The 22950-nt window shown below is 44.0% G+C and overlaps 1 non-coding gene across 1 annotated transcript; it reads left to right on the top strand.

Annotated features, from left to right (window-relative positions):
• The first annotated feature begins 21067 nt into the window (after positions 1–21067).
• On the top strand, positions 21068–21186 carry LOC145412002 (5S ribosomal RNA). The gene has a single exon (XR_013899513.1). It is a non-coding gene; the product is annotated as a 5S ribosomal RNA (ribosomal RNA).
• The last annotated feature ends 1764 nt before the right edge of the window (positions 21187–22950 follow it).

Genomic DNA, 22950 nt, shown 5'->3' with positions numbered 1-22950 from the left:
GTCATTTGAGGTCACCGGCAGGGTATTCGCCTTTTGGGGGGCCCGGACAACGCCGGGTACCCCTGCTAGTCATTTAATAAATATACAGCAGTGACTGCCACGGATTGTCAGACTGGAGGATAAATCTAAACAGTAACCAAGGAAAGCCATTCCTATCTCTTAACTACAGATCATCAAATTTCATAACATCACAACTTAGCATTCAAATATAAGACTTGCCCAGTTCCTTTTACATGAAAACAAACTGACCATAATCAGCCAAAATAAGGCCTACCTGTTCTGTGCTCCCTCGACGCCACCTGCGCATCGAGTGAGTGGCGAGTGAGTGAGATCGGCCAACAACACCAAGACTGTAAGAAACGTAAGACAAATAAACGTAAGAATAAAGCACGTCTAACTGACTAATACACAGGTAAAGAATATACGGCATAAGAATGTCTGATTAGGGAATGTAAGGTTAGAAAATGCATGATTAAAGAATGCAAAATTAAAAAATGCATTCTGAAGATGTCTAAGTAGGGAAGGTAAGGCTTGAGAATGTAAGAGTTATGAAAATGATAAAATATTGTATGATCTGAGGATTAAGATTTAAGACTGGAAGACAAAAGTATCAGATAATATAAAATTAATCCACATCTGGTTAAATAAAATCGTAGCGGCTTCAAGAGGTCAAGGGCAGGTCACTGGGACACGGTGGGTCAGTAGTGGCAGAAACCTAACCACTAAATTGATTATGCATTCTTCCACTTCACTTTTATTACTTCCAGACGATTTAATTCAGCCCAGGGAAAACTTTACTGAACTGGAGGGATTAGTTTTAGCATTAATAAACCCCTTAAATACTAGAATCCTTTCCTGAGATGAATAAAATCGTCTGGTAGCAGCAAGGGTACCTAAAAAGGACGTCACTGGATTAGAGAGGCTAAATTGGGTGGTGGTACTGTGTCCCTTTGCATGCTTGGTGAAACAAACACACTGGCACACACAAACACATCCATTAAAACACTTGGCCTTTGATATACACCACCCCATTTAAACACACACACACACACACACACACACACACACACACACACACACACACACACACACACAGCCATACCAACACTTCATCTCATACGACACTCATCGCCCAGTCATTCCTTTCATGAACAGACTAGCACACACAAACACAGCTATTACAACACCTGGCCTCGTATTCTCGTTGGAAGCTCCCTAACACGTCTTCTTAAGCGATTTATTTTGCTTATTACACTATCACCCACGTGTGTGCTGTTCACGTATTTCTGACATCGCCTTACGCTGCATAAATGACGTGCAAAATTATATTATGAGGCAGCCGGATCCGAAAATAAATCGGTATGGAAAAGGTGCTACCGGTGAGAAGATGGGGCTTGGACTTCACACGCATCGCACTCCCTCCAGACACCCCTTCCCTCTCGTACTTCGCCATTTACGACAAATATTTATCGTAAGTTTGTTCCTGAATCGCCGTTCTGTTTATGACGTGTTTTATGCTTTTTTTTTTCTTTTCTTGGTGCCTCTTCTGCCAGCTTATGCATTTTTCTATGGGCTATCGACTCCCTCCTCAAAAAACATCTCAAACGGTGTACTGAGTGTGGAAGTAAACGGGTGATATTGAAGGAAGGAGACGAGACGAGGAGAGAGAGAGAGAGAGAGAGAGAGAGAGAGAGAGAGAGAGAGAGAGAGATCCCATTTCCGATAAAAACAACTCTGATCAGGGAAACCCACAACAGCGCGCCATAAGCTTAACATCACATCCCCAAACCCCTCGCTATCGGTTCTAGTCTACTGGGTTGGGGCTTCAGGAGTTGTCAGTTCCTTAACACCCTTCTCACAGTTATTTACCTTGGCCCGTATTCTCGTCAGTTAAGGAAGCTACCTAACACCTCTTCCTCAAGCGACTGATTATGCTTATTCCTCCTTACTACTCTTTTCTGTGCCATTTTAATCATCCCAATGCCATTATTTGCAGCTTAGGTAACATGCAAAATTATGTTAACCAGCCGTATCCGAAACTAAATCACCAAGGAAAAAGCGCTACGGGACATCCATAACCAAGGAGAGTACGGACGCAGGAGCATTACACCCAAATATTCTCTTGTTATTTATATTTCCTAATTCCGACACAGATTACACAAACATCGAAAGATATTATTAAGACAACATACTCGGAAAATGGTAAGAAAAGTGCTACAAAGCCTCCGAAGCCGAAAAAAAATAGGGGCCCTTATAACAATTTCCTCGGCGATTTAGTTTCCCTATTACACTTTGGGATATTTGCTCCCTTCTGTTTCTTTCGAGGCGTAGGGAGCTTCGGGCTGGGTCACAAAAGTCCTGTGGATATTTAAGCCACTTCAGTACCATGACGTCCTTCCTTTACTCCTGCCACCACCAGACGATTTCCTTCAGCTCAGGGGAGACGTCTGGTACTGGAGGGGTTGGACAGAGCCTTCATTAAATGCTTAAAAAAAAAAATCTCCCATGCCAAATATAATTGTCTGAAGGTAGCACGAGTATAAAACAGACAATCGGAATGAAGCGTTTAAGCCAAAGAGAATACGGCCACAGTGACTGAGTTTAAAAAAGCTGGACAAAAAAAAGTTGACCCTTCCACTATGATGTCCACTCTTATTTTATTCATGTACCAGATAAGTGACTTGAAACAGCGTCGGACAGGTCATTCGTAGTGAAGATGGTCATGCGTCATTAACATCTGCAGTATCATAACATCTTTACCTTTATCTAACTACCACTGGACGGCTTTATTCAACTTTAAGAGGCCCTGTGTTACTTTATTCTATTTATTCTATTTTACGTGTCCACCTTCTCCGAGGTTCTTCAGTCCTACGTGTCACACACCTTTGCAACTTTACATGTCACCACCTGGGCGCTAATTCCCAATGTCCATAATGTACTGTATACTTGCCAGGACTGTTTCATTCAGGAGTGATGCGAAGATATTACCAGGGGTGTTTTTATGACACGTCCTTGGGTCTTGTGCAAGATCAGTCAAACCTGTTTTAATGCAGTTCAAATCATCAAACTGTTCCCTGTCAAAGCGTGGGATCGAACTCGCGTCCTTCGAAACAAGAGACAATATATTAAACCACCTGACCCTGACCTCCTTGACCTTACAATTTCTCGAACCACCTGACCCTGACCTCCTTGACCTTACAATTTCTCGTACCACCTGACCCTGACCTCACCCCAGAGCAGCCTGGATCAATACTCTTACACTCCTACTCGCATAGTGTCCTCCTTCCCGGTCTACAAAGTGTAAATATGTTCGTGGAAGCAGTTAACTCTCTCAAGCTCCTACGACTCACTGAACTGAATAAAATCGTCTGAACACATGAGTTATTCCAACCACGAGAGGGTTAACAGACAGGGCTGGGTGGAAGGACAGCCATAACAGGCCATTGCAGTTTATCCTGACTAACCAATTTACCATAATGTTGCCTTTTTAATTTTCCTCATATCATCACATTTTAATTTAGGCGACGCGACATTTTCTGACGTGGAGTGGTTGGCTATATCCCTCATTATCCTTTACCATGTATTTTTGTTGAGTAATAAAATCGTCTGAACCTAGCTACGATAATTTAAAAAAAAAAAAATTAGACAGCTACAGTACAATATAAGGGTAGTCATCGGAGTGAAGGGGTCCATTCCTCAAGCCTTTCTTTTCTTCTCCTTTAACCTCTTCCACCCGAGTACGACTATTGTATTTTACTGTTGCCACACCTAGACGCTTTCAGCCAGTTTGGGAGAGGATTTTCCACCTGAGGGGTTAAATATACCTCTCACTTACTCCATTACAGGTCTCAAAGACGAATAAACTCGTCTGGAGGCAGCAAGAGTATACCCACAGAAAACGTCACATGGTTCCAGGAGTTAAACCACAGCCAGGGGCAAAAGTTGGCCGAGAATCCTTTGCCCTGCCTTCCACATTTCTCCTTCCTCCTCAAACGACAGAGTACAGTATATTTCTTTCTTACACTCTTCTGTCGTGTGCTTCATGTTATAATTAAGTACATATAAATAGTTAATGTTGCCCTTTCCATAGCAAAAGTGTCGGAGAAAGTCTGTCGATGGCTGTACCTTGTAAAAATTTGATCTATTAAAATTTCTGAACCTTATAAAATTTTGAACCACTGAAATTTTTGAACCTTATAAAATTTTGAACCATTGAAATTTTTGAACCTTGTAAAATTTTGAGCCACAAAAATTCTGGAACCTTGTAAAATTTTGAACCGTTAAAATTTCTGAACCTTGTAACATTTTGAATCTATTAAAATTTCTGAACCTTGTAAAATCTTAACCCATTACAATCTCTGAACCTTGTACATTTCTGAACCATTACAGTTTTTGAATCCTGTAAAATCTTGAACCTAGAGCACAATATACCTAACGAATGCCTCGCTACCTGATGACCTGTGCCCTAAATATCTTCTTCCTTCTCTCGTGTATCTTCACTGTCTTCACTAATTCCAAACAACTGTCTTCCTAAAAACGACCCACAGAATCCTGAACGCCCTACACAACATGGCCTCTCGCTGGCCTGATGGGTCTTCCTGGCTTTTGACTGCTTCCTAAATACCTCATGTTAGTCCATTTCTTATCACATATTTGACTTCTTCAGTTCTGAGCAACGGGATCGAATTCACAAACTTACAATCAATTCCCTCGAATAACTCAATTATTTATTTTTATAGGAAGAAAGTGACAAGGGAGGACTTTACTCTTTCTTTTCTTAGTTCCTCCTGTAATATAAAACCTCACTTACGACAGCGAATTATTTTGATCGTAAGTCTGATCGTAAAATCCGGGGATCAAAATCATAACGCTAGTGAGGGGCTGAGTTGCAATGTCCATCTATGCTCCTTACTTACCTGAAGAGCTTTTAGGGTGTTGGTTAGGGAGATTTCGTAACGCCGATTACTAGGCGATTTATTCTGAAGAGTCCAGCCTGATATCCTCTAAAACGTGACCAATGAAGATTATGCTAATATTAAAAAGAGAGGGAAAATGCAAGAAAACAATGTGTAGTATACAAAATCTCTCTCTCTCTCTCTCTCTCTCTCTCTCTCTCTCTCTCTCTCTCTCTCTCTCAGTCTCTCAAAAAAAAAAAAAAAAAAAAAAAAAAAAATTACTATGAAGCCTCTTATATAAACGAGTGACAAATGTTACACAGACCACACACACCTCAATATTTAACCACTCCGTTCGAAAATGCTAAGGTGAATAAAATCGTCTTGAAGTAACAACAATAAATCAACAATCACATTTCAGTAACAATAACAAGCCAATAAAGTAAATAAAGTAACAAAAAAGGAAACTAACAGCAATCATCATTGAGTAACAAGAACAGACCAATAAAGCAAAAGGTAACGACAAGAAACCAGTATCATCTTAAAGTAACACGAACAGACCAGTAAAGCAAAATAAGTAACAAGAAACCAATACCATCTTTGAGTAACAATAACAGACCAATAAAGCAAAATAAGTAACTACAGGACACCAATAACATCTTTAAGTAACAAGCACAGACCAATAAAGCAAAGTCACCTGATTCCGAGGTTAAACAGAAATGAATTACGTAAGATTTATTGACATACGTTTCCCCCCAGACCCTCCAAACTGTCCAAAGCTAATGAGGGCTTCGTCTAACCACCCCATCCAGACACCCTAACAAGCCAATACACTCACACCTACACCCGTGATTATAATGACGCGCCACCCCTCTACACCCCCTATAATTACAACTGAGAGAGAGAGAGAGAGAGAGAGAGAGAGAGAGAGAGAGAGAGAGAGAGAGGTATAAAGGAGGGTGATGAAGAGAGGGTGCGTGAGTGTATGAGGACGGGAGAAGGGAGGATAGGGAAGAAAGAGGGAAGGAAAGAAGGGAGGATGAAAGAACGCAGGAGGGAGAAAGAAGGAATATAGGATAAAGGAAGAAAAGGAAAAGGAGATGAATAAGAAAGGAAAATTAAGGATAGTGTGTTTTGCATATGGAAGGGACAGGAAGAGGGTAAGAGACTAAACATTGACACCAAACAGGGAAGAGGCAAAGTGAGGGAAAGGAGAAGGAAGGAAGACGGAGGGAGTGAAAATTACAGGGTGAGGGGATGGAGGGGGAAAAAAATAGCCTGAGGGAGGGGAGCTACAGATGGCATGTGAAAGAGGGAGGGAGGGGAATGGGAGTAAGAATATGAGAGAGAGAGATGTAGAGAAGGGGAACGCAAGAAGAAGACCGAGATAGACTGTAAAAAAAAAAGAAAAAAAAGAAGAAGGTAGGGAGAGAATGACAACGATTAGGGGAGTCAAGATTGAAAGAAAATTAATGACTGCCAAAATTACCAAGGGAATGCAAGATGATCTCCACGCGGCTCCACTGACAGACTTCTTTGCATATTAACACGATGATTAATTTGCATAGTACATACGATTCCAATATTTCTTCTTGTGTGGTTTGTCCTTTGACCCCATATGCCCCCTTTAAAGACCTAAATAAAAATGAAAAGGATGTCTGAAGGTACTTGCCCAAGGAAAACTTATACGGTACCAAGTCTGAAACATATTAGTGAAGAAATAAAGGAAAGATGCCAAGCTGAAGATGAGTTTGAAAGAATGAAGAAACACAAGCAGAAAAAGGCAGAAGTAAGAAGCAGGTGAATAAACGAGAAGAAGAAAAAGTAGAGAAAGAAAGAGACAAAGAATGAAGAGCAGGAGATGAAAGAAGAAGCAGGAGAAGAAAGAAATCCAACAAATCCAGTACAGTAGATCTTGAAGGTATGGTGTGGAGATCTAATGAAGGAAGGAGGTGGGGAGAATATGAGAATGCAACAGGTGTGAGAAATGGGTGAGAGAGTGAGGGAGGAGGAAGTAGGGAGGGGAGAAAGACTATACATGCGAGAGGGAAGGAGGGACTGACAGACAAAGAGAAAGCAATATGAGAGAAAGAAGAGACGAAAGTAAAGTATGAAAGCGCGGGAGAAAAATTGAACGAAAGGAGGTGAGAGAGAGAGAGAGGAAATGTGAGAAGAAAGGAAAGACACGAAAAGGAAGGAAGTCAAGAGAGAGACTGTGGAAGAGACAGAGAAAGAGTGAACAAACGTAAGGTGGTTGTGTGTGTGTGTGTGTGTGTGTGTGTGTGTGTGTGTGTGTGTGTGTGTGTGTGTGTGTGTGTGTGTGTGTGTGTGTGTGTGTGTGTGTGTGAGAGAGAGAGAGAGAGAGAGAGAGAGGAAAACCTGTGGAGGAAGAAGGAAGTGGAGGAATGAAATAAAGACGGAGTAAGGAAGGAGAAGGATGAAGGAAGAGGAGAGAAGGCGATGATGGAGCAACTCAGAGAAAGAAAAATCATGGAGGAAGGAGAAGAAAGTCTAAACGGATGGGAGGAAAATGGGAGTGGAAGGAGGAAGGAGGGAAAGAAGAGCTAGAAAAGAAGAGGGAGGAGGAGGAGGAGGAGGAGAAGGGAGGGAGGGAGGGAGGAGGTACTGAAAGAGAGCCTGAGGAAAAACGTGGGGAAAAAAGGAAAGAAAATGAAGGGGAAACTATTAAAAAGAAAAGGCACAGTGAGAAAATAAAGGAAGGAGGAGAGAGAGAGAGAGGAACAATGGAGTAAAATACGGAGACAAGGAAATGATAAGAGGACACAGGAATGAGAAGAGGACACAGGAAATGAGAAGAGGACACAGGAAAAACTGAATGAGGAAAAAGGATGTATGGGAATGAAAAGAAAGGAATGAAAAAGTGTAAGAATGAATGGAGACAAATGAGAAGGAGGAAGAAGGGAGGAAAAGAGAAGGGAGAAAGGGAGAGAAAAGGTAAGGAAGGAAAACAGAAAGAGAGGACTACAGAGAGAATGTAAACACCAAGAAATCTGTCAGTCCTTTTGAGGCTGTCTGCTATAGGGAAGATTTTTTGAATGTACCTATTTTGTGAGGCAAAGACAAAGATAGGAATGAAGGAAGGTTTGGGGGGAGGGAGTTAGAGGAGGGAAGGAGGGAGAGTAAAGTGAGAGGAAGGAAGGAAGGAGAGAGGGAGAGAAAAATGGGAGGAAAAAGGGACAGCAAAAGCAAGAGGAGGGGAGGGAGAGGGAGCAAAGTGATAGGAAGGAAGGAGAGAGGGAGGGCAAAGTGAGAGAAGGGAGGGAGGGGGAGCAAAGTGAGAGGAGGGAAGGAGGGAGAGGAAAGTAAGATGAAGGAGGGAGGGAGAGCAAAGTGGGAGGAGGGAAGGAGGGAGAGGAATGTGACAAGAGGGAGGGAGGGAGGGCAAAGTGAGAGGAGGAAGAGAGGGAGAGCAAAGTGGGAGGAGGAAGGGAGGGAAAATGTGAGAGGAAGGAGAGAGGGGCAGTGGGGAGAGGGAAGGGAGCGAATGAGAGGAAAAGGAAGAAAACGGAGGAAAACGGAAGAGGAAAAGTGCTGGACAAATAAAGCATTACAGGAATGAGAGAGAGAGAGAGAGAGAGAGGAAAGCGAGAGGGGGGTAGGAGAGGAAAGAATAGAGGAGAGGAGAGGGGAAAGGGAGAGGACAGAAGAGAGGGAGAGGAGAGGAGGGAGGGAGAGGAGAGACTGGAATGAAGAAATCCAGCGAGGAAGAGAAAATAATGAAGGAGGGAGAAGAAGCGTAGGAATGAAAATAGGGAGGGAATGAAGCGAGAATTAAAGGAGGGTGGAAGTGGAAGGAAGATGCAGAGCTAAAATGGAGAAGAAGAGGAAGAAGAAAGGGTAAGAGAGAGAGAGAGAGAGAGAGATGTGGGATGAATGGAGGACGTAATAAAAGAATGGAGGGAAGGACGAGGGAAAGGAGAACTGAAACAGGCAGAGAAAACCAAATAAAGGAGGAGAAGGAAGGGCAGGTAAGAAAAAAGGAAAGGTAAGGAAATGAAAAAAAATAAACTGAGACGATGAAGGAAGAGTAAGATGTGTGAAGGGAAGGAGAGAGAGATGAGGAGAGGGGGAAGGAAGGAAGGAAGCGTAAGAGGAAGGGAGAAGGGAAGGGAGAAGGGAAGGGGAGGAAGGAAATGATGAGGGGAATATAAAAAAAAAAATGCGGAAGTAAAAGACGATGGTAAAGAGGAAAGAATCAGCTAAGGGAAACAGAAAAGAGGGAGAAGAAAATATATGGCTGAACGAAAAAGATAGAAAACAGAGGAACGAAGACAGTGAAAGAAGGTAAATATGAAAGGAAATTAGTTCAAGGAGGTGGATGGAAGATTATGTGAAACGAGCGAAAGTGACAAACAACAAAGAAATGAATGGAGTGAAAAGAGCAAGAAAGAAAAGTGAAGAGTTTTTAAAGTGTCCGATTCTAGAGAGGAAGAGAGTGAACTGAGAAGAGTGATAGGATTAGAGTGTGGGAGGATGAGGGTCATAGGAATAGTGTGTGAGGAGGAGAGAGAGGGAAAAAAAAGGAAAGAAAGACAGTCGGAGGAAAAGTGAAAGGAAGAGGAAGTGAAAGAGAGAATGAAAGGGAGTTGAAAAGTGAAAAGAAGTGATGGGAGTCAAAGGAATGGGTGTGAAAGGAAGAGAAGGGAAGTGAATGGCAAGAGAATGGAAGTGAGCGAAAAGAAAGAGTGAAAGAGAGCAAAAGGAGAAGACTGACTGACGAATTGAGAGAGAAACTGATGGACACTAAATGGAGGAAGGGGAAGGAGGACGTAGGGGATGAATAAGAGAGTGATTGGAGGAGAAAGGAAGAGGAAAGGGAGGGGAAGGAGAAAACGAAGAGAAGGAAAGGAGGGGAAGGAGAAAGGGAGGGGAAGGAGAAAAGGAGGGGAAGGAGAAAAGGAGGGGAAGGAGAAAAGGAGAGGAAGGAGACGAGGACAGGAGCATAGGGTGTAGGGTAATGACATCTTAAGCATTTCTTAGTGAACCGGAATCAAACAGTGGACAGGTTAAAGGTCAGGTAAGAATCAAGTAATTTTATTTTGACAGTCATTCAAAGGTCAAGGGCACAGGGCAGGATCAAAGGTTCGGTCTCAACGCCCTTATACACGATCAGTGGGCACCTCACACTTTCCCTCTCACCCTCCTCTCACACTTTCCCTCTCTCCCTCCTCTCACATTTTCCCTCTCTCCCTCCTCTCACATTTTCCCTCCCTCCCTCCCTCTCACTTTGCTCCCCATCCCTCCCTCTCACTTTGCTCCCCCTCCCTCCTCTCACTTTGCTCCCCCTCCCTCCTCTCACTTTGCTCCCCCTCCCTCCTCTCCGTCCTCATCCATTTCAAAGTATGGTAACAAATCATGCTATATTCATTAACTCAAAAGTGGGGATGGTATTTCAATTATTAACGTCACCAGGATTACTTTCTAACAATTACTCATTACCATACTCCATAACCACAAGTGCCGGGTGATTATGTGAACGGGTCTTTAATCGATTGTACGACGCGGGTGTTGAACTCTGAGGGCTTCTTGTTATCAATGTGGTGCTTCCAAACGAGTTCATTCAGATTAGGGAAGCTCCGCAATATACAAGGGGTTAATATAAGCTGTATTTATCGAAAAATATCTCGCTGATTAAATCGTTGAGACAACTGGACTAAAACAAGAACAAACGTTTTAGAGCAATGCAGGAACTTCAGGGTCATGTATGGAGCTTCGCTTATGTGACTAAAGCTGCTAAAGACTCCGAACGTGACGCAGAAGCTTCAGGGCCCTATTATGGGTCTTTGTTTAAGACACTAAAGGCTAGGGGAATGAAGCACCTCCCTTAAAAACAGAAATGCGAGTGAGAGATAGGGCTGCTTTTATAGATGCTCCCGAATTAAAAAAAAAAAAAAATCAGTGATTCTGGAAGACAAGAATGTCAGTTCCGGAATCCGTGCTATCTGCCACTGACAAGACTATATATTTCTAGATCTGGGAGCATCTCTAGAAGCAGGTCTGTCCGTGTTTCTCACCACCGATTTTCGGAAACGAAGTGTTTCTACCCTGCTTACTTAAACCACGTTAACGGAGCCCCACATATGACCCGAAAATTCTCGCTATACGCCCGTAGACCTGAATAACTTTAGCGAAGCCCGATAATAGGGATCTGAAGCTCCTACATTTATCTCGTACTTTCCTACTTCCTTCACAGTATTCAACCCTTCCGCTGCCATGGACACATTAAGGCACTCAGGCTAAACCCAAAACCATTTTCTTCAGGTAACGAAAATTCAAGCTTTGCAAAGGCCAGTCGAGAACATTACCAACCTCATGACAACTAGACATTCCCTCGGCTAAAAATACTCATGTGCAACCTAAGTATAAAAAAAAAAGAAAAAAAGATGGTTAGAAAGGAAATTGTTTAAGTAGGCTGACTGTGATAATGGTTTCCAATAATTGCAAACTACCGACGTTAAACCAACCAGAGGATAATTACCTGACTGAGATTTATTACCCTTTCTCACGGGCAGGGGAGTGGGGTGGTGAGGGGAAGGGCTAAGGTCGTGAGAGAGAGAGAGAGAGAGAGAGAGAGAGTGTGTGTGTGTGTGTGTGTGTGTGTGTGTGTGTGTGTGTGTGTGTGTGTGTGTGTGTGTGTGTGTGTGTGTGTGTGTGTGTGCGCTCGCTCGCTGAAAAGGGGGGGAAGGAGTGGGTAAAAGGAAGAGAGTATAATGGGGGAAGTGAATGGGAGAGGCAGTGCGGGGAAGTACTGAGAAGAGAGGGGGTGAAAGGAGAAGGGAGAAAGCAGTAAAAAGAGAAGAGGATTAAAGATGAAGAGTCAAAGGATGAGGGTGACAGGACAGTAGGGGGAAAGATGAGTGAAAGGAGCAGAATGAACGAAATGAGGTGTGAAATAAGAAGAGTGAATGACGAGTGAAAGGATAAGTGATAAACGAAGAGTTCTAGGAAGGGAGGTGAAAGGAGGAGGGTGAGGTGCTGATAGGAAGGACACTGAAAGGAGAGTGAAGGAGACGTTGAAAGGAGGAGGCAGTGAGAGGAAGGGTGCGTGGAGAAAAGACCCTGGAGGGAGGGAGGAAGCGAAACGGGAGAAAGGGAAAGAAAGAAGGGAGCGAAGCGAGAGAAGAGAAGGAAAGAAAATAGTGAACAGTGAAGAGACAGAGAAAGAGAAGGGTGTAAGAAGTAGGAAATGAATGATAGGAAAGGAGAATGAAGAAATATGGCAGCAAGGAATGATTGAAAGAAGGAAAAATGAAAAATTAAAAAAGGAGAAGTAAAAATAAAGTGGCAGGATGGAGAAGTAAAAATAAAGTGGCAGGATGGAGAAGGAAAAATAAAGTGGCAGGATGGAGAAGGAAAAATAAAGTGGCAGGATGGAGAAGGAAAAATAAAGTGGCAGGATGGAGAAGTAAAAATAAAGTGGAAGGATGGAGAAGTAAAAATAAAGTGGAAGGATGGAGAAGTAAAAATAAAGTGGAAGGATGGAAGTAAAAATAAAGTGGAAGGATGGAGAAGTAAAAATAAAGTGGAAGGATGGAAGTAAAAATAAAGTGGAAGGATGGAGAAGTAAAAATAAAGTGGAAGGATGGAGAAGTAAAAATAAAAGGGAGAGAAAGCAAGAGGTGAAAATGGAGAGAGGAGGAGAGGGTGAAAGCAGATAGGTGTTCAAAGGACGAAGACTGCAAGGGAGAGGGAGAGAAGGCTAAAAGGATGAAGAGAGGACTAGCGACAAGGGAGGAAGAGGGGCAAGGGAGGAAGAGGGGCAAGGGAGGAAGAGGGGCAAGGGAGGAAGAGGGGCAAGGGAGGAAGAGGGGCAAGGGAGGAAGAGGGGCAAGAGAGAATGAGGGGCAAGGGAGGAAGAGGGGCAAGGGAGGAAGAGGGGCAAGGAGGAAGAGGGGCAAGGGAGGAAGAGGGGCAAGGAGGAAGAGGGGCAAGGGTGGAAGAGGGGCAAGGGAGGAAGAGGGGCAAGGGAGGAAGAGGGGCAAGGGAGAATGAGGGGCAATGGGGCAGGAGAACGAAGAGAAGAAGAGGGGCAATGGAGCAAGAGGATCACGAAGGGAAGGGCAAGGGAAGAGGAGGGGGCAAGGGAGGAAGAAGCGTGAAGAAGTGTGCGAAAAGAGGATAAAAAGAGTGTAGGAGGAAGAAAGGGATGAAGTATAAGGAAAGAAATGAAGTGTCGGAAAAAACCAGTAATGATTAATGTAGGAAAATAAAACAGGAAGAAGTGAAGGAAAGGGAGAAGAAGTGTAGAAAATAGGAGAGTGAAGAGATGAAGGAAGAGTGATGTGTAGAAGGAAGAGTGATATGTAGACGGAAGAGAACTGTAGAAGGAAAAGTAATGTGCAGAAGGAAGAATGTAGCGTAGAAACAAGAGTGAAGTGTAGATGAAACAGAATGAAGTCATGGCAGAAGAAAATGAAAACAAGGAAGAGTGAACTGTGGTAGGGATGGTGAAGTGTACTAGAGACGCAGCAGAAGTGATGGAGATACGTCGAGAAGGGGAAGTGCAGTGGAAGTGTAGAGGCTTAAGGGAGGTCTGCAGTAAAGAAACAAGGCTTATAGGGAAAGGGACAAGATTTTAAGGGAAGAGGAAATGGGAAAAAGAAGGCAAAAAGACAAGAAAGAGCGTAAAACAAGGACAGTGAGCGTAGAGGGGAAAACCTGTAAAAAAAAAAAAAAAAGCTACAAGAAAAGGGAGAATATCTATTAAAAGAACTGGAAAAAACTAGCAGCAAAAAAAAATGCATAAAAAGAATATTTGCAATAATAAAAAAATGGGAAAACAGTCGTAAAATCAATCAATAAAAGGAAGAATAATAAAAAAGAAAAAGGGACAATGTTTGTATATATATGTAAAGAGGAAAACATCTATAAAAGTAATGGATAAAATAAAAGAAAAATTATTGCAGGAAACAATGTAATAAATGTTTTAGGGTTGATATCATTCCTATTCTAACGCAAAGGAAAGCTGGAGAGAGAGAGAGAGAGAGAGAGAGAGAGAGAGAGAGAGAGAGAGAGAGAGAGAGAGAGAGAGAGAGAGAGGGAGGAAGGAGGGGGGGCCCTAAGTGGAAGAAGGAAATAAAAAAACGCCGTAGATTTTTAACTATCGATGGCACGATTTATTAAGAGTGACAATATTTTTCTAAGTCTTGCTCTTCCCCTTGAATACAACCCACAATAGCCGTGTTACTCCTGAGAGGCATTTAGGAAGCGAGGAGGAGGAGGGAGAGGGAAGGCAGGGGTGGGAAGAGAAACGGAAGAGAGTAAAGGAGCAGGAAAAAAGGGAAAATAAGATAAGAGGAGGGGGGGTGGAAGAAGGAAGGATGAGGAGGGGAAGATGGAAGGAAGAGGAGGAAGAGGAAAGAGAGGGGTGAGGGGAGAAGCTGAAGGGAGTAAAGGAGCGAGAAATAAAGAAAATGGATAGAAGGGGAGGAGGGGAAGGAGGAAGGAAAAGGAGAGAGTGGGATGAGAGAGGATGAGGGGAGAAGCGGAAGTGAGTAAAGAAGTAAGAAATAAAGGAAAAAAGGAAGACAAGGGGAAGAAGGAACGAAGACTTAACCCCCTTAGCCCAATGACGTTTCTTTCTATTTCATTCTTAGCATCATCAAACGATTTTATTCGGCTCAGGGTAAGTTTCTGAGCCAGAGTGGTTGGAATGAGCTTTTGTAAACTCTCTCTCTACCAGTTGTCTTTCCTGGTGTGTCAAACCGTGTAATGGAAGTCTGAGTTAAATGGAAAATACATCGTCAGAGTGAAGAGGTTACAGGACGGAAAAGAGAGAGAGAGAGAGAGAGAGAGAGAGAGAGGGGGGGGTGGTGGCAAGGAGGGAGGTAAGTGGATGATAAGGATAGTGTTTCTGGCCGAGCATCGATCCCGTATCTTCATTATAGGTGGTGGGGGAAAGGACCTCGTGAGAGTACGAGGAGAGGGAAGGGGAAGAAGAAAGGGAGAAGGGGGGAAGGGAGAAGTGGTGGGGGAAGGGAGAAGTGGTGGGGGAAGGGAGAAGTGGTGGGGGAAGGGAGAAGTGGTGTGGAAAGAGGGAGGAGTTGTGGGGGAAGGAGGGACAAGGTTAGCAAGTAGGTAGAGGAAGGGGTTGGAGTGAGGGGGTTGGAGCGAGGGGCTTGGTGAATGAGGGTAGGGGGCGGTAAAGGGAGAGGGAAGAAAAGGAGGGGGAGGGAGTAAAAACTTGAGGAGGGGAATGGGGGAAATGCGATTGAGAGGGAGGAAGTGAGAAGGAAGAATTGGGAGAGAGGGGGGAGGGGGGTGAGAGAAGTGAGAATGGAAGGGGTGTGAAAAAGGAGAAGCTAAAATGACCAAGGAAGTACAAGGAGATAGTGTGGGGGAGGAGAAGGAAGTGGTGTGAGAGGGAGGATGAAAGGGAGGGGGGGAGGTTGTATTGGAGGGAAGGGTGATAGGGAGAGGAAGGCGGGAAGGGGAGGTAGTTCGGGGGAGAGGGTGATAGTGAAGGGGGAAGGGTGGTAGTGAAAGGGGAGGGGTGGTAATGAAGGAGAGGGGTGGTAATGAGGGGGAAGAAGTGAGTGAGGGGAGTTTAGGGAGGAGGGGACGCGAGAGGGGAGGGGGTAAAAGTAAGGGAGGGGATGTGAGTGAGAGGGGGGGTGATAGTGAGGGAGAGGGGAAGTTATTGAGTGCATTGGATGGGATGGGTAGCTGGTTTTTATGGGGTATGAAAGAGTGGGTGAGTGGAGGCGATAGTGGAATGGTGGATGGATATGATGGGTGGGTGGAAGCGGGTATGTGGGTGGATGGATAGAAGGACAGGTGGGTGGGCTTGATGGATGGGTGGTGACGGGTTAGCTGATGTACTGGGCGGGTGATGTGATACTGAAACGGTAGGTTGGTGGGTGGTGTGATGGGTGGGTGGATGCGATACTGGAAGGGTGGGTAGGTGGGTGGGTGTGATGGATGGCTGGGAGTGATGGATGGGCGAATGTGATAGTGGAAGGGTGGGTAGGTGGGTAGATGGATGTGACACTAAAAGGTTGGGTAGATGGGTGAGTGGATGTGACAGTGGATGGGTGTGATGGGTGTGTAGATGGGTGGGTGGGTGAGTGGATGTGGTAGGTTGGTGATGAAACAGTAGAAGAGTAAGTGGGTGGGTGTGATGTGTGGGAGGATATGGTTGTGGAAGGGTGGGTTGGTGGGTGGGTGGATGTGGTTGTGGAAGGGTGGGTAGGTGGGTGGGTGGATGTGGTTGTGGAAGGGTGGGTAGGTGGGTGGGTGGATGTGGTTGTGGAAGGGTGGGTAGGTAGGTAGGTGGATGTGGTTGTGGAAGGGTGGGTAGGTGAGTGGGTGTGACGGATGGATGGATGTGACAGTGGAAGGATGGGGAGATGGATAGGTGGGTGGATGTGGCAGGTGGACGAGTGGAAGGACAGGACAAATGCTTGGCACTGAACAACAGAGAATAGAAACATGGGTTAGGATAAAACAGAGAATTTCTTTAGGTTCTGGTCTCACTCTCCTAATCTAGAACAGTCCAGTTGATAAAAAATATTGCTTCTTATCTCTTGCTTAATATTCTGAAGTACAAGAAAACAAATGTCTACTTTGCGTCCCACTTAAAAAGCACGTAGTGTTAATTTTCTGTTTTCTAATTTATATATAACCATTCGGCAAAACTTTCCTTGTTTTTTTTCTTTTAAGAGTTACAGGATAAACAGAAATTGCTAGAGAACTTCCTTTACATTCTGATACCATTGCATTTATTTTGGTGGATGTACAGTCGAAGTCAACTTTTCCTCTACACTACCTTGAAAGTGTGCGGAGAACAGGAGAGAGTCTGCTAAACCAACCACAGTACACTGTCACTTTCACTTGGACTTAAGCTGCCATCTCTTCATCTTCAATGTTGGGCTGTGGCAAAAGATTAGCACCGAATTATGGACCTATTCAAGAAGAGGTGCTGTGGAAAGAACGTACAGCCACTGAGCTACGAGAAACAATCTGCAGAAACTAACTCACACAGACAGACAGAATGACAGAAAAAGACAGAAAATAGACAATGCTCAGAAAAAGACAGCTATACAGATAGAAAACAAAAACAAAAACAGAAAAACAGGCAGAATTACAATGATGAACACGAACGAGAGATGAATATATAACCACCCTGTACAATGTGTGAGGTACGGAATTAGGAAGTATGGGTAAAAACAGATAGAAATGGAGTGTTACTTGGATGCCTGAACCCTGAACGAGAGGCAGTAGGAAACGTCACTGGTCAAAGGATTTACCTGGTACGCTCTACGGCTCTGTCTGTCTGTCTGATTCACTCGGTCTTACAAACTCTGAAACACACTCTCCTCACACACACACCCACGCACCCCTCCCCCTGTCACCCTTCCCCAATCCACACACACACACACACACACACACACACACACACACACACACACACACACACACACCTTTTCCATCGCATGCTTGCAATATACATTTCCAACACAGGCCAAAAAATTGCCTGATCTCACATACCCCGTACTTCTACACCAATCACTCCTGTTTAACCCATTTACCACGATGACGTCTTTAAATTCTTCTCTCACTTTCTCCAGGCGATTTTCTTCAGACTGGGAGACTTTCTGACCTGGAGGGTTTAGATACTTTGCTAAACTGAATCATGGCTGCTGGAGGGAGTAAGAATAAAATGGTGCAACCGTAAGAGTAGCTGCAACACCAGGCTCATGTGAACGTGAATTCCCTATCTCCTTTCAGGGGATAGGGAGGGAGGTTGAGAGACATATGTATAACCAGAATGCTCCACCGCCCGGCCATACTGGTGCCACCTCGTGAAGGCGTCCCCTTCCAACACCACGAAGAATACGTAAAAGACATCGTGGTAAATGGGTTAAAATAATAAAACAATGACATTCGGTTACGACGAATTAACCACTTCAGTCCGTGGACGCCTTTATTTTATCCTTCCTTCTTCCAGACTGCATCCTATGCTGATTAGGAGCACTCTAGTAAGGAAGAGAATAAGTTAGGCCAACGTAATTCGAAAAGCCAGCCAAAGTCCGAATAGAATAGTCAGGATATACGGCAACCAGAAATAAAATGCGTTCTCAGGTTGAAGAGGCCAGACAGGTAAGGATGCGGTAAAACAAGAGCGTGTATATCTCAACTGTTTTAAGCTAAAGTTATATTTAACACTGCTTGTTAAAACGTACACGAAAGCGCCAGGGGTTGTGTATCTAGTCCGACCTGTTTGTTTGTCCGTCTGCAAGATCACAGAAAAACCACCGGAGTGAAGTGCATCAAAACTGGCATAATGATCGAGGAAAATAAGAGAAACAAGTGATAAGTTTTTAGCCGAAAAGGTTAGCTATAGGTCAAGGGCAACGTCAGTTCAAATAGTTATGTTCCGATTCTGACCAAACTTGGCAGATGGTTAGAAGGGCAGGAAAAGGTAAAGTGATCTGATTTTGAGAACACTTTGTCAGAGGTAAAGGTCACAGTCCGAGTTTATCAGTCTGTGTGAATTAAATTGCTTATGTGTATCAATCTGTCAGAGTGTATCAGTCCGTTTGTCTGGCTTTGTTTGTCGGTCTGTCGTGCATATCACCTTGCAAGTAACAATCTGTGTATCTCTAAATATGTCACCGGCACACACCAACGGAGCGTCAACATAAGCTACCATATGAAATAACATTCAGTACTACTATCTCATTTTACTCCGACCTGGCCTATAACTGACATCTCTCCACCTTGAATGCTCAGTTGTGACAATAGATTAAGGGTAGATTATGCGCTAGTCAAGAAGAAGTGTTGTGGAAAGGATGTAGAGTTTTTGTATTATCATTCTCTGCCACTGAACTACGTGAAATGAGCTGCAAAGGGACGACTATGTGGACCAAGTTAGAGTACAAACAGTATGGGACCTACTTCAACTATAGGCTTCGGCTGGATTCGTACCCCAGACCCACACTGTAGATTGAAATACTGTTATCACACATTCCCAGGCCATTAATCACTATTATCGAAGAACAGTATGTTAATCCCAACCCAGGTCAAAACGCCACTGCTATCCATACGTCACTGCCATCCCAGGTTAATACGTCACTGCCATCCCAGGTCAATACGTCACTGCTATCAATACGTCACTGCCATCCCAGGTTAATACGTCACTGCCATCCCAGGTCAATACGTCACTGCTATCAATACGTCACTGCCATCCCAGGTCACTGCGTCACTGCTATCCCAGGTCAATACGTCACTGCCATCCCAGGTCAATACGTCACTGCTATCAATACGTCACTGCCATCCCAGGTCAATGCGTCACTGCTATCCCAGGTCAATACGTCACTGCATCACTGCCATCCCAGGTCAATGCATCACTGCCATCCCAGGTCAATGCATCACTGCCATCCCAGGTCAATACGTCACTGCCATCCCAGGTCAATACGTCACTGCTATCACAAGTCAAAACGACACTAGAATCAATTATCCGAAGTCAATTGGTCACTGCTACTCAACATTCCACTTCAATACAGGTCACTGCACAACACTACATCAATGCCACTGCTGCTCAACATTCTAGATCAAAGTCACTGCTAGTCAACATTCTACATCCATACATCACTGCTTTTCAACCTATAACACATTATGTCCAAGCTTCATTAATATTCAACATTCGCCATCAATAAATTACTGGTTATCATTCAACATCAACACATCGCCTGTCAACATTCAACATCAATATATCACCTGTCAACATTCAACATCAACACATCGCAGGTCAACAATCAACACATCAACTGTCAACAATCAACATCAACATATCACCTGTCAACATTCAACATCAACACATCACCAGTCAACATTCAACATCAACACATCACCAGTCAACATTCAACATCAATACATCACCAGTCAACATTCAACATCAACACATCACCAGTCAACATTGAACACATCACCAGTCAATCCGTCACAAAGTATCTCACGTAGAAGAGCAGACTCACGCGTCAAAAAATCAGTCACTCCACTCGCGGATTTATTTATGCTCCCTTTACATGTTTTTTTTATGTTTTTTTTTTTCTTTTGTCCCTGTGGCGTGTTTTATCCGCTTGGTCGCCTCTCCAGCTGATCCATGGTCGATTAAAAGTCCGGTCACTGGATACTAAACGGAAAACATTCGATCAAAATGTGGCAGGGCGTAAAACACAAACGAGGTCACGCCCATTGTGTGTGTGTGTGTGTGTGTGTGTGTGTGTGTGTGTGTGTGTGTGTGTGTGTGAGAGAGAGAGAGAGAGAGAGAGAGAGAGAAAGAGAGAACGGCTGCTGTTATGGCGGGGCAGACGACTCACCGGACACATGACTTTTTTCGTTTCTGTTACACTTTTTACATACAGCTCTAATCGTCTTCAATCGCAAAGTTCATTTTATTATCTCCCCCATGGAGGTTATGTTTTCATCCCTGTCCGTTTGTTTGTTTGTTTGTTGGTTGGTTGGTTTGTGAGCAAGATTACATAAAAACTACGGGACGGATTTCCACGAAACTTGGTTGAAGAATGGGCCTTGGCCCAGAATACACTCCATCAAATTTTTGTGCGGATCCGGATAAAGGTGTGGATCCAGTTTTTTTTTTTTTTTTTCTTTAACATTGCGAGATAGGGCGTTAGCGGAGGTTTGCGCTCTACTGAGTGCCATTCTAGTTTATTTATTAGAAGCGGGAAGGTTTCTGATGAGGTAGGTGGGGGCGCTCACCATCCACACAATGTAGTGCTGCTCTCGGGTGTCTGCCCTTTCCTCTCCTCCATCCTTCTTTCCTTCCGTCCTCTTCTGTCTTTCTTTCCTCTTCCTTCTGCCTGTGGGTGACTCTACACTGAGTGACAAGCCAAATGATTTCCTGTACACCAGGAAACCATTTACTACGCTGGGTGGTAACCATATAACCAAATTTTGGCGCCTGGTGGTTTAGTGGGTAATTACGGCGCTCCAATCGGATTGAGCCGGTGAAGGTTTATATCCAAGGGATGGTTGGGGTTTACTGCTCACATAATGCCACTCAGGGATGAGTGAGGCTGGTCACTCTCATTTTTAATATCAGGACCAACTTGCCTAGCCCCGGGTTCCTACGCTTCTCATGGGGCATCGTAGGCTTGGATGATGGATGGATGGATGGGAAGACTTCTACAAGTGGCCATACCACGTTGAGTACACCGCTTCCCGTCCGATCAGCGAAGTTAAGCAACGTTGGGTCTGGTTAGTACTTGGATGGGTGACCGCCTGGGAACACCAGATGCTGTTGGCATCCCTACGTGTCAAGTGGGGTTGGTGGAGGATTAGTTCCCCTCCCTGTAAAACAATTAACTCTAAGCCGTTGGCCACCCCATTTGGGATACATGGCGTCTGGCAATGGATGGATGGATGGCTCTGTTTATCTGTGTCTCAGTAACGATTTCGGACGAAAGATGTTTCAATTCCGGAAACTTTAGCGATTTTTGCGAAGCCATACTACACCACACTATACCGCAACACACCACACCACACTATACCACAACACACCACACCACACTATACCACAACACACCACACCACACTATACCACAACACACCACACCACACTATACCACAACACACCACACCACACTATGCCGCAACACACCACACCACACAAAACAAAATCACCCTCCCACACCGCCTAACACCAAGGGCATCAACCAAGGGACACTGAAATTTCCATATTTAGTTGTTTACTTTTGTATTGTTCTTTTCTTTTCTTCTCCATTCAACATTCAACATTCAATGTTGGGAAATATATAAGTACGTACCACGATGCAGTAAGAGAACAGAGAGATACCATAAATTTGTAAAGGAAGTTGGTAGCAGAGTGACTCAAGCAAGAAAGGTGGCTAGTGCTATGAAGGCCTTGATACGAAACAGGTATGGGATACACATTTGTAGTGAACGAGTTATAAAAGGCTGTGTCCAACCCCTACAGTTTGAAACGTCTCTCCAAAGATGAATTAAAATCATCTGAAAAAGCATGAACAGAAAAAAAAAAAAAATGTCATTGGATTTGAGATCAAACTCTACTCGTGTACTACTTATCAGCAAACACTTAAGGCCTCCTGAAACCCTCTCAAACATTTTCATTAAAAGGCTGTTTCTGCTGCTATGGGATAAGCAAAGTCCAGAACCACTGTGCAACTTTAAAGCACAGTACAACGACACTTGACAGCCATCACCTAACCCATATTTGCTGAGGGATATGTCTACTGATTGTTACAGGAAATGTGTATTGACCAATGATAACAGTGAAGGCACGGAAAGTTTTAGGAACGGCAAAGGGTGTGTGGATCACATATTTGACGTAAAGCATACAGCAGAGAAAGCATAAGAGAAGGGCTACTAAGTCCACCTGTTTTTCCCTGACAGAAACAGGCCACCCCATACAAGGCCCACAGAAGGTGTGGGCCTTGCTCCCGCAACTTGAATACGAAATAGTGGTTGTGTGAAATTCGATGATCCATAGGAATGCGTGTCTTTGGTTATTTATCAAATCGACCCTCCAATCTGACTACACTTGGCCATCAACAGAGCTGAAAGGGGTTAGGAATCCTCCTCAGGTAGCGCAAAGTTATGGCATTTATGGACCAGTAAAATGTTACTGGTAAGTAAATACGAAGCAATTAAGGAAGACATTACGTAAGTACTGTGTACATGGAAAACTGCTGGATGCCGTACACCTTTGATTAAGGGAGTCAAGCATGTTTAAGACTAGATATCAGCTAGAAGTTCAATATCACTCCTGGAGTGGGAAAAACGTGAGTGTGTGATGCCAAAAAAGTTGCCTAATACTGCACACATTTACACAGGGTTACACGAGGCCAAAATAAAGAGCTATGGTAAGTGGTGTGATGCTAGTGATGCAAAGTGATGGGTGTGGGATTTTAAACCTGACTTTTGCATAATGGTGTGCTCTTTGTTAACTGTGCCCCGGAGCTTTGCACACTGGTTTCAAGTTTTGCCAATGTTTGTGAGCATCGTGTTTTAAAAGCAAATGCAGTTAAGG

Source organism: Coenobita brevimanus, chromosome 91, assembly GCF_032717465.1.
Source record: "Coenobita brevimanus isolate Jiangsu-jjx chromosome 91, ASM3271746v2, whole genome shotgun sequence".
Lineage (NCBI taxonomy): Eukaryota > Metazoa > Arthropoda > Malacostraca > Decapoda > Coenobitidae > Coenobita > Coenobita brevimanus.
Note: the sequence above shows the minus strand (reverse complement) of the source record. Positions and strands in the feature narration are given on the sequence as shown.